At 43.0% G+C, this 12022-nt stretch overlaps 1 non-coding gene across 1 annotated transcript; it reads left to right on the plus strand.

Annotated features, from left to right (window-relative positions):
* The first annotated feature begins 509 nt into the window (after window positions 1–509).
* On the plus strand, window positions 510–723 carry LOC138444496 (small nucleolar RNA U3). The gene has a single exon (XR_011258516.1). It is a non-coding gene; the product is annotated as a small nucleolar RNA U3 (small nucleolar RNA).
* The last annotated feature ends 11299 nt before the right edge of the window (window positions 724–12022 follow it).

Genomic DNA, 12022 nt, shown 5'->3' on the forward strand with positions numbered 1-12022 from the left:
TTCCTGCGGGTGGTCTCCTGCACACATGCAAATTGCTAAGGGGGAAGCTGGGGTGGAGAGTCAGTCATTCTTTACTTAATTCTTCAGTCTTACTCTTTTTAATCTGGGGAAAGAATCAACAGTTTAAGCAAGGTGTTATGTCTATTCAGTAAAGCAGAACTCAGGAGTTAGGTTAAATGTTACCTAATGATCTCATCTGGGCATACCAGACCACCTGACCTGCCTCTTGAGAAATCTGTATGCAGGTCAGGAAGCAACAGTTAGAACTGGACATGGAACAACAGACTGGTTTCAAATAGGAAAAGGAGTACATCAAGGCTGTATATTGTCATCCTGCTTATTTAACTTATATGCAGAGTACATCATGAGAAACGCTGGACTGGAAGAAACACAAGCTGGAATCAAGATTGCCAGGAGAAATATCAAGAACCTCAGATATGCATATGACACCACCCTTATGGCAGAAAGTGAAGAGGAACTAAAAAGCCTCTTGATGAAAGTGAAAGAGGAAGACTATACTTTCAGGGATCATTTCTATAGTTCGTTACTAGAGAAGTTTCTCTGAACGTGTAGAGCACCCGAAACCACGAGGAGGAGATAAAGCGTTCTCTTCTGAGCGTGAAGTCGGCTTTTGGTGTTGCTTCTGCAACTGCCGCTAGCCATTGATGATCGTTCTTCTTTTCCTTTCGGAGATGAAGAGGGAGAGAACGTAATCTGAGTGGTTTCAGGTATTTAAAAAAAAAAAAAGAAAGTGAAAGAGGAGAGTGAAAAAGTTGGCTTAAAGCTCAACATTCAGAAAACGAAGATCATGGCATCCTGTCCCATCACTTCGTGGGAAATAGATAGGGAAACAGTGGAAACAGTGTCAGACTTCATTTTTCTGGGCTCCAAAATCACTGCAGATGGTGATTGCAGCCATGAAATTAAAAGATGCTTACTCCTTGGAAGACAAGTTATGACCAACCTAGATAGCATATTCAAAAGCAGAGACATTACTTTGCCGACTAAGGTCCATCTAGTCAAGGCTATCCCAGTGGTCATGTATGGATGTGAGAGTTGGACTGTGAAGAAGGCTGAGTGCCGAAGAATTGATGCTTTTGAACAGTGGTGATGGAGAAGACTCTTGAGAGTCCCTTGGACTACAAGGAGACCCAGCCAGTCCATTCTGAAGGAGATCAGCCCTGGGATTTCTTTGGAAGGAATGATGCTAAAGCTGAAACTCCAGTACTTTGGCCACCTCATGCGAAGTGTTGACTCATTGGAAAAGACTCTGATGCTGGGAGGGATTGGGGGCAGGAGGAGAAGGGGACGACAGAGGATGAGATGGCTGGATGCCATCCCTGACTCGATGGACGTGAATCTGAGTGAACTCCGGGAGTTGGTGATGGACAGGGAGGCCTGGCGTGCTGCGATTCATGGGGTCACAAAGAGTCAGACACGACTGAGCGACTGAACTGACTGAACTGAATGATCTCATCTTTATGATCAGGGCTTAAGCGGAATAGAAACAGACAAACAAGAAAGTGGCAAAAGAGCTGCTTACAAATCCCATTTGTCAGACACCATTCCATTCCTATGGGATTAGGGGCGAAGGTCCATCTTTAGGGTGACATAGGGCACCGTATTTTCAGAGTGGAAGATGGCGACATGGGTCTATAGCATCTATTTACTGACAGTTTTAGTTGTTTGGTTTTATGGGTAGAATCAGTGCTTGCCCTCTAGCTCCCGGTTGGGATTACCTAATGGGAAGCATCACCGGAAAGTTAAAGGTTGAGTGAGGTTGGGATAATTATGACTGTGGCTCCCTCCCTCATGGGTCACTGCAGGTTGGCTACTTTTCTGTACTGAATGTCATAGCTCCTGGGAGAGGGAAGTGTCCCTTTCTCTTCACGAAGCTATGCTCTGCCCTTCCCCTTGCCCTTGCATGTGTGGGGGTGGGTAATAGAATCCCACTCATGCCAGCCCCAATTCCTTAAAACTCACTCATGTCTTTGTAAGTAGATTGATCCCTTAAACTCTTTCTTATTAAAAATGTTTATTGAAGTACAGTTGATATACAATACTATATAAGTTACAGTGTACAGTATGGTGATTCACCATTTTTAAAGGTTATACTCCATTTATAATTATCATAAAATCTTGGCTATATTCCTTATGTTGTTCACTATACCCTTGTAGCATATTTTACACTTAATAATATGTACTTCTTACTCCCCTCCTCCTAGATTTCCCCTCCCTCCTTCCCCCTAGTCACTGGCAACCACTAGTTTACCAGTGTTACCCGCGTTTATCTGTGTTATACCCATTTATCTGTGGGTCTGCTTCTTCTTAATTGTACAGTTTGAGTGTGCTGTCCGTTTCTAGGAGGTACCCTGGATATTATAAGGCATATTTTCCCTGCAACTACATTGTCTCTTATAGGATGCCCCATGACTTCTTCAAAATATCTAGCATGGTCCCAGGCACAGGGTAAACATAGGTCAGGCATGCTACTGGTGATCTCAGGAAAGTCCTTCACTTAATCTGGCCTCTCTCCAAAGTCACGTTATCAGACCCATTAATCCATGTATGATTCTGTTTGTTCACACAAAGTCTGCTGCTCATCCTTGTTGCCCCAAAGTTGCATTTAACAGGATTTTTGCTGCTTATGATAAACAGTGTGGCGTAATGGAAACAGTGTGATTTTGGAACCTTGCTGACCCAGGTTCAAACTCCCAGCACCGCTAATTACTACTTGGGTAACAGGGGGAAAATGTCTTACAGTCCCCAAGAGCCACTGTCATCATCTGTGAGTGTGAAACGTAGAATCCACACATCTTTGCCTCCTCTCCCAGCCCTTTTTCTATTTTTACCAGTGTGGCCAAGTAGAGTACTTTGCCCTGAGTTTGAACACTATGGCTGATGGTAGAACAAAGCCAGGTTCCTCAAGATGAGGGAATAGAAAATAAAGAAAGGGGAAATGATAGAAGGTTTAGACATCTTGGCAACATGGCTCATGTTTGTGATCAATATTAAATATGTTTGGGGGAGATGTGGAAGAAACTGTTATGCCTAAAGAAGCCAAGGGAAGTAACAGATGAAGAGGTGTAAAAACAACCAAGGTGGAATATTCCAGTGCTGCTGGTCTGAAGCGGTGCCGTTGTATTAGCAGTCTTTTTACTGAGAGCAGGTTAAAGGAAAGAAGTTATCTAGTGTAGAAAATAGGACACTAAGCAGAGAACATGATCAAAAAAGAAACAAAGACCGTGAACATGATTCCTTTTACCCCTTATATGAGTTGGTTTACAAGTAACTCATAAGTTCCCATCAAAACGGAATTAAAAATTTTTCAGTGCTACCAATAAAGTGAGTCTCATAACACAGAACTCTTGAAATAAGTTGATTGACTCTTATTACCCTTGTATAGAGAGATCGATAATACCCATGTACTTTTGTGAAGTGTGGAAAAGGTTTCTAAGCATCCCTGCCTGGCAGACTTGGTGTGGACAAAAAGACAACCCTAGAGAAAGGGACAGGAATGTTTGTATCATGCCCTGGGATGGAAGTGGCTCCATCACTGGCTGCAGCTAAATGTGTTCTTTTGGGCACTGTGCCAAGCTTGCGTGGCTGCCTGGCTCTTGTGAAAAATCACAGCAGAGTCTCAGGGTTTGTAATACCTTCTTCAAAGGGTTACTATGAAGCAGTACAATGAGACAATATATAGAAAGAACCTAGTACTCGACACAGAGTGAGCACTCCACACATGCTTTTTATTATTTTCTAGAGGGATTTAGAGCATGTACACAATTTAAATAAAAGTCGCTTTTTTTTAATTTGGAAAATCATTACAATTGACATTTTCCTAGTGGTTATGCCAACAATTGTGATGCCCCCCAAAGGATTATTTTCCACCTCCTTTACATCTATCTTCCTGACAAACAATGAAGAGTATCTGACGACACTGAGGACCAAATAGTACAATGGAGTTACATACAGAAGTATTTAAGTTGCTTGAAGCAAACTATACATTCAACAAAAGAAAATAATACAGATGACTATATACATATATATGTAATTCCACCCCCCCCCCAACAATATGGCCCTTCAATTCAAGCCAACTACTTCATCTGGTGCTCAACCAAAGAAACAGCCATGACCATCTGTTCCAACTCTGGGGGAAAACTGGCTGAGTTGAACTTAACTGTGAGTTGGCACAAAATACATAAAACCAAATAATCTGTGCTATGTGGGTGATCTAAGGGATTTCTAATGGCAATTTTTTATTGAAACAATTTTTGCCCCATGCACTAACTCTTAGAACCCAAACTCAACGCTTGGTACCACCCCACTGCCACACACTATTGTGTGTCATTTTAAGTTGTCAGACCATAAGTGTGTTTGAAAAGTGATCCCAACCATATCCAGTATTACTCTGATGTTAATTCAGAGACTGCTTAGGCAGGCTCATGACTGTGAAGACATCTGCATTACCATGTTCCTGCCAGGAAATTCCTTCTCTCAATACTGGCATTTATGATATTTTAAATTACTTATTTAAAAAATACTTAGAGAGCATCTACCATCTGCTAGGCCCTTGGTTCAGCTCTAGGGATATAGGAGTAAGTAAAACAGGCTCAGCTTCTGGTCTCATAGAGTTCACATTTGAGGAGGGGAACCAGATACATTGATCAATGAATCATACCAATGCATTCATTCATTCATTCAATAAACATGAATTAAGAGTCAACTATGTGCCAGGGATTATACTAGGTGCTGGGGATACTATAGTCAACAAAATAGACCCAAACCGCTCCTTCAGGGGGTTTGTGTTGAATCAGGGATGACAGAAAATAAATAAGAAAAAAATAGGTAAACTATATGGCATGATAGATACTGAGAAAGCCTGAGGAAGAAAAAAACAAAGAACAGGGATTTTAAATGTTGGAGGAGTGGTGAATTTCAGAAAGAATGGCTGCAAGGTCCCCCTGAGAAGGTGACTTTGAGTAAAAGCCTGAAAGAGGTGATAGTTCCAGCCTTACAGGTATATAGGAAGAAGAATGGTTCAGGCAGAGGAAAGAGTCAGTGGAGAAGCATGTGTGAGTGGTGTGGGGAGAAATTTAGCAGTCTAGACTATCTGGTCTGAAGGGATAGATGGTGATTGTCCAGTGTCAGAGCTAGGACACTGAAGGCAAGGGACACAGGGGTAATCTTTGCTGTGGGCCATCAACTGCTGTGAAACTTATCACTCCAAACCTATTGGTCTTCTATGAACTCTGCAAGGATGTGAGTCTGTGTTCTCTTCATCTACACACCCACCTCCATGATGGAATGTACTCTCAATTGTAGTTGTTTCCTACTAAGATGCTGAATGCGCACCGCTTTCATCAGATGCCTCCAACTGATCATCTTTTGAACAATGGATGCATTCATAGGTGGCTGGCCAGGGCCAGGGAAGTGGTCTCTAGCCATAAAAGAAATAAAGTAGGGTGACCACATTCTAGAATTATTAAAGCCTTCATCTTGGTCTTATTAGAAAGTATTCTCACCAGTTAAGCAAACAAGGCCTAGATGAAGTTGCGATTGTCAGCTGGGAGATTCTTACTTGAAGCAGGACATTCATTCTCCTGTTTGCATGTGTAGTACATATGTGTTCCTCTCAACTGGTTTTGCACATTTTCATCTCTGCCAAAATTATATTCACAGAGAGCTCCTGAAATACCCTAATTATAATAAGGAAAAAAAGAAGGAAATAAAATGGTTCCGTTCCATTCCTCACTGGAAAGTTGATGCTGTAAGTCTAATAGTAACTCTCTCTCCTAACCACCAATTGCTCTGGAGTTTAGCAGAGAAGAACAGGAACAAAATGTGGCCCAATTGCAAGAGAATGAATGAAAAAGAAAATTAAAATATTTAACCCTTATCAATCATTTTGAATGTGTATCATTCCCAGGAGGTAGGTATAATTATTATGTATGACTTACCTACAAAACACAGAAGTTTAGAATAATGAAGTAATTAGCTAGAAAGTAACTACTGGAGCTCAAAGCCAGCATTCTCACCCAGGAAGTCTGACTCCTTATTCCACACTCTTAAGCTCTACTGTATTGCCCTTCTGAAATGAGCAAAGTGTAAGAGAGGAGAAAAATAGTGACAATAAAAGGGAGAGCTGAGTAACAGAAGATGAGGAAAGGAAGAAGGGACTCAAGTAGCTTCCAAGTTCCAGAAAATAACTGAGTAGAATTAACAACGCCCTTGAAACAGAACTACTTCCCTCAACACTAATTCCAGGGTTTCCAAAAAAAGTCACAGCCATTGTCTCCTCTCTTTTTCTAATCTTTGCACTATGCTGTGAAGGCAATGGCACCCCACTCCAGTACTCTTGCCTGGAAAATCCCATGGACGGATGAGCCTGGTAGGCTGCAGTCTATGGGGTCGCTAAGAGTCAGACACCAGACACGACTGAGCAACTTCACTTACACTTTTCACTTTCATGCTTTGGAGAAGGAAATGGCAACCCACTCCAGTGTTCTTGCCTGGAGAATCCCAGGGAGGGGGAACCTGGTGGGCTGCCGTCTATGGGGTCGCACAGAGTCGGACACGACTGAAGCGACTTAGCAGCAGCAGCAGAAGCAGCAGCATGCTATCCTTAGTCAATCAGTTGTGTCTGACTCTTTGCGACCCCATGGACTGTAGCCCACCAGGATCCTCTGTCCATGGGGATTCTCCAGGCAAGAATACTGAAGTGGGTTGCCATGCCCTCCTCCAGGGGATCTTCCCAACCCAGGGATTGAACTCAGGTCTCCTGCATTGCAGCAGATTCTTTACCAGCTGAGCCACCAGGGAAGCCCAATCTTTGCACAGTGCTTAGAATGATGCTATCTTAACAGCGAGTGTTCAGTAGCCCCTATTGACTAACTAATGGTTTTGCACAAGAAACCCTGAAGGACTCTTAGGCAAGCAGATACATAGCGAAATCTATAGCAGTGAGATCTCTTGGATGATGTGTTTTCCATTGTTTTCTATTTGTCTAAAATGAGAAGGTCACAAGAGTCACTCTCAGTGGAAGCGACACCCACGAAACAGTCTGCTGTGATGGGTCTAACAGTGACTCTCCATCACAAGTTCCACCACAGCCCCTGGGGGGTTTGAGAGTAGTCTGAGCCCTATTTGCATCCCCACTGCCAGTGAGTGAGTCTAGAGTAGGCAGGCCTGGGCCAGTTTTAACCAATGAGTCACTAATGGGTTTTCTCGGCACTTCTGGAAAATATGCTTCCTTACCTTTAAGAAAGAGCATAGGCTTCTGGCTGAATCCTTAGACTTCATGACTGTCTTCCAACACGGCCCAAGACAGCTCTCCAAACAACAAAGCGTAGGTGCAGCCACACCAAATTCACCTAATCTCTGACCCAAGTTATGCTACTGAACAAAGCCTTGCTTTAGAAATCAGCACTGAAGGGTCCAGAATCCAGATACGGTTTCAGAACTGAAGAACTAGGCACCAATTCCAGAAAAGATCAGAATCCGAGGAGGTCTCAGAAGCAAGCCAAGAACAAGATCACCCTGAAGAGAAGATTCAAAGCAGAAAAGACAGATGACACCCTGCCAGCTACTCTTCCTCCCAATCACTTACCTTCATTTATGGACAAATCTTATCCTGGGGTTGATTCCAGAGAACAACTCATTAAAGGAATTGAGATCTGAGCTCCAGATCTGAGCACAAATTTGTTGTCAAAAATACAGATCTAGATTCTGAGTCCAGGAAAAAGGAGAAACTGATGAAGCTTTGGGAAAAAGACCAAACCAGAGACAAGATCTCAGATATGAGAGAGTTTGAAATGTAGAAACTACATGAAATGGTACAAATCTTACTAGCAATTGTGTTTTCCCTGGAATCAGATCAGAGTAAACGGAGAGACAAATTCAGCGTATTTGAGATCATCAGCCTGGGCTCCAAAACTCTGTCAGTCTTCCTGGGAACATATCCTCTACATATACCTTCAGCTCCTCTGCATCTGAGCCTTTTGGAGATGATAAACATGACTTCAGGAGGCAGAGACAGATATAAGCACCACACAGCCCTAGTGACTGAGTCTGGATCCAGCGTTCAGTAGATCTTGAGGACAATTAAAATGAACTTATTAATATATATTTTTAAACAAGAACAAAAAGAAAATGAAAGGGCCATATGAAGTTAGCCGAAGGTTTGGAAAATTAGGCAATTAGCCCAATAACACCGAAAGCTCTCTAAGAACTGGGAAACTTACTTTAGAATGGAGTCAGCACTGGGGGCAGGAGAGCAGAGGAATGGGAAGAGCTACTGGATTCCCCGACTCCTGAACCCTGCCCCCACCTCTGATTTCCTGTACTCAAGCCAGTAAGCTTCTTTACCATCGGAGCTAATTTGAAGTCGAGTTGGGTTTTCTGTTACTTATATTTTAAATCATCCTGCTTAGATAGTCTGATAAACATAGAAAAATGGTGACTATGCATGGCCTCATGGCCTGATATCACTCCCAGCATGGTTTATCTGTTCAAGCTCTTCTTCCTTTTCCATAATTATGACAGTCTGCTCATCTGACAGGTGCAGCTTTTCTCCTGATACGGTGGCCTAGCTGGAAAATCCCATCTTCCCACCCATCCATCCATCCACTGTCCAGCTGATGGATCAATAGATTTGTTGCAAGCATTTATCAAGGCACTTTGCTAAGTATTGTTAGGCTACCAAAAGAAAAAAATCAAGTGCTCTCTGCTCTCAAAGACCTTAGAGTCCAAAAAGGGAGAACAATTATGTATATAATTAACTATGGCAAAATGTGTAAAATTGTTAAGTGTCACTAAAATGCAGATAAAGTGCCACAGCCAATCAACATAAGGAAAAGATTGTTTTCCACTGGGGGATTAGGGCCATTTTTATGAAGAAGATGGATTCAAAAATATTTTAATTTAAGTATAGCTGATTAACAAGGTTGTATTAACTTCTGCTGTACAGCAAAATAATTCAATTATATATATTCTTTTTCATACTCTATTGTGGTTTATTACAGGATATTAATATAGTTCCCTGTGTTTTATAGTAGGACCTTGTTGAAGATGGATTTGGAGTTAGACCTTGGATGATACAGAAACGATGCAAAGAAAAGAAGCATTCCTGGCAGAGGACAGCAAGAGGCAAAGGCCCAAAAGAAAATCACAGAGAACAGAGAAGGAACAGTTGGCTGGAAAATAGAGTTGGAATTTGAAAGGGTCGTTGAGACCAGACAGTGAAGGGCTGTGATTTCAGGTCCAGATATTATTCTGTGAATAGGAGTGTGGGAACTGAATCAGATATGAGCTGGGCAATAGAGTGGGGTTTTGAAACAAAGAAAGAAAGAATATTCAAGGCAGGGTATAGCAGGAACAGAGGGCAGAACCTAGGTGGAGTGGTCTTTCTGTGTAAACGGAAAGACACTAACATTTTTCAGATTTTATTTGAGCACACAGTGATTCAAATCAGGCAACACCAAAAAAAAAGGTGTTAGGAGCACTGGAGAGGTTCTTATAGAAAGAACATGGAAGCAAAGCAAGGAAATTATTTGCTAGGTTATAGCTTAAGCAGGTGCCTTATAGGTGTCTGTTTGTGACTGTCCTTAAATTTCATTTTCTAGGCTGTGAGTGCACGGACTCTGGTTTAGGTTTTGGTTTTCTTATATAGGCTGCCAAGGCGTTAGAGCCACTTCAATCTAATGGTCTCTTTGCTTAATTACTTTAACACCTGAAACATCCAGGAAATTCTCTTCTGTAATCGTGAGCCAGGCTGGAGAATATAGGAGACCCTACTTGTGAGATGAGGTCAAAAGGGAGGGACAGTTTCTAGAGTCTAGGGGTGTCATGCCAGGCTTTCCTGGCAGCTCAGCTGGTAAAGAATTTGCCTGCAATGTGGGAGACCTGGGCTCAATCCCTGGTTTGGGAAGATCCCCTGAAGGAGGGCATGGCAACCCACTCCAGGATTCTTGCCTGGAAAATCCCCATGGACAGAGGAGCCTGGAGTGCTGCAGTTGATGGGGTCGCAAAGAGTCAGACATGACTGAGCGCACAGGGGTGTCATGCCAGCCCTGCACTGGCCAGGCCCAGTCAGCACACTTAGGAGCAGTGAGATGAGGAATCTCTGGATCAGAACCATGTGAATCAACAGGAAACAGGTGAGTGCTGCATAGGTCCAGGGGCCAGAGAGGGAAGCATCTGAGAAGACAAGACAAGATACAGAAGAAGTACACCCCTGGGCAGGACAGAAGAAAGGCAATTCAGAAGCTGATTGGTTAGGAGTGTGGGATTAACAGATGCATGGGATCATATATAAGATAGATAAACAACAAGGATTTACCATCTAGCACAGGGAACTGTGGTCAATATCTTCTAATAAACTATAATGGAAAACATTGAAAAAAGAATATAGATACATACATATATGTATATGTATAACCAAATCACTTTGCTGTACAAAACTGAAACTAACACGTATTGTAAATAACTATAATTCAACAAAGAGGAGAAGAGGAAGGCGGGGGAGGGGGAGGGAGAGGGAGAGGAAGAGGAGGAGAAGAAACAGCAGGTGCTGAATGAGCAAAAGCATCAAAGACCCAAATACTGGGTTTGGGCAGAGAGTCAAGAGCATAGACCAGGAATCAGGATGATAGCTCTGTTGTGGAGACAAAATAAAGATGGCACAGGCTTCAGAGTTAAGCACATCTAGGTTTGTATCCAAACGCAACTCTTTATCTGCTGTGTAAACTTGGGTGAGCCACTTAACCTCTCTGAGCCTCCATTTCCTTGACTAAAAAGGAACGTAATAATGCCTATCTCACAGAGTTGTTATAACAAGTATAAATAATTCAGGGAAAGTGCCTGGCACTCGGAGCTCTCAACAAATGACAGCCGTTATGATTATCAACATCATCCTCATTATTTGTATTAACCATAGAGATTTCTTCGGCTCAGGGTGAGACAATAAAGCAAATGAGAGGAGGGTTTGCCAACAACAGAGGAGCCAGGAAGGGAAGCCGGGCCTCTCCAGCGCAGACCCCAGGTGACTCCTCTCACTTAGATCCTGGCCATTTATAACTGCCGGTGTGCTCATCTCTTCTTGTGCTCTGTGATGCTACCTGCATCGTCACCATTTCCTCCAGCAAAAATAAAAGAACCTAAGATTTCCACTAAAAGAGCCATCCAGCTTGTGCTCTGTGGCCGGCATATCTATTCATCTTTTCTGCGGGGTAAGCTCTCACTGATATCCAAGGATACCACCTGCTCAGGGGTTCTGACAACCGTCTCTATGGTTTCTGGTCAGATCTCATTAGCTAAGTGAGGTGGAGCCCAGCAAGGTTAATAGGTTAATGTTGGCAGGGGAGGTTGAGCGGGGAAGAGGGGAGATGGGAGACACAGGTGGTGACAAGAGATGATTTTCAAGATGGAAAAACATGCTGACCCAGCCTGGTGTCAGGGGATGCTTACTGGGGTAGAAATCCAAGGTCACAACCTTCTGCAGCCTCTGAGAAGTCCATGAGGGCATATTTATTTGGAGGAGGACATTCACCACAGTGATCCTGCGTTGTTTCCAACTGATGTGGTTTTCCTTCTTTACTGAGCTCACTCAGCTCTTAGTGCCCAATTCAATAACAACCAACATTTATTAAACCCTTACTTCATGCCAGACACTGGGCATTTTACATGCTGTCCCATTTAAGCCTCACTGCTGCTGCTGCTAAGTCGCTTCAGTCGTGTCTGACTATGTGCAACCCCATAGACGGCAGCCCACCAGGCTCCCCCGTCCCTGGGATTCTCCAGGCAAGAACATTGGAGTGGGCTGCCATTTCCCAAGCCTCACTGCACCCTCTATGAAATTGGTAATATTGTTTGCTCCACTTCATTGATTAATAGATGCTCAGAGAAGTTCATCAACTTGTCCAAGGTCACACAGCTAGTGAAACTCTGAGCCAGGATGAGAATTCAGGTTTTGCTGATTCCAGTTCTCCAGCTCTGAACTAGAGTGGAAAGCAGCGCCTCTTGC

This window comes from Ovis canadensis, chromosome 7 (genome assembly GCF_042477335.2).
Source record: "Ovis canadensis isolate MfBH-ARS-UI-01 breed Bighorn chromosome 7, ARS-UI_OviCan_v2, whole genome shotgun sequence".
NCBI lineage: Eukaryota > Metazoa > Chordata > Mammalia > Artiodactyla > Bovidae > Ovis > Ovis canadensis.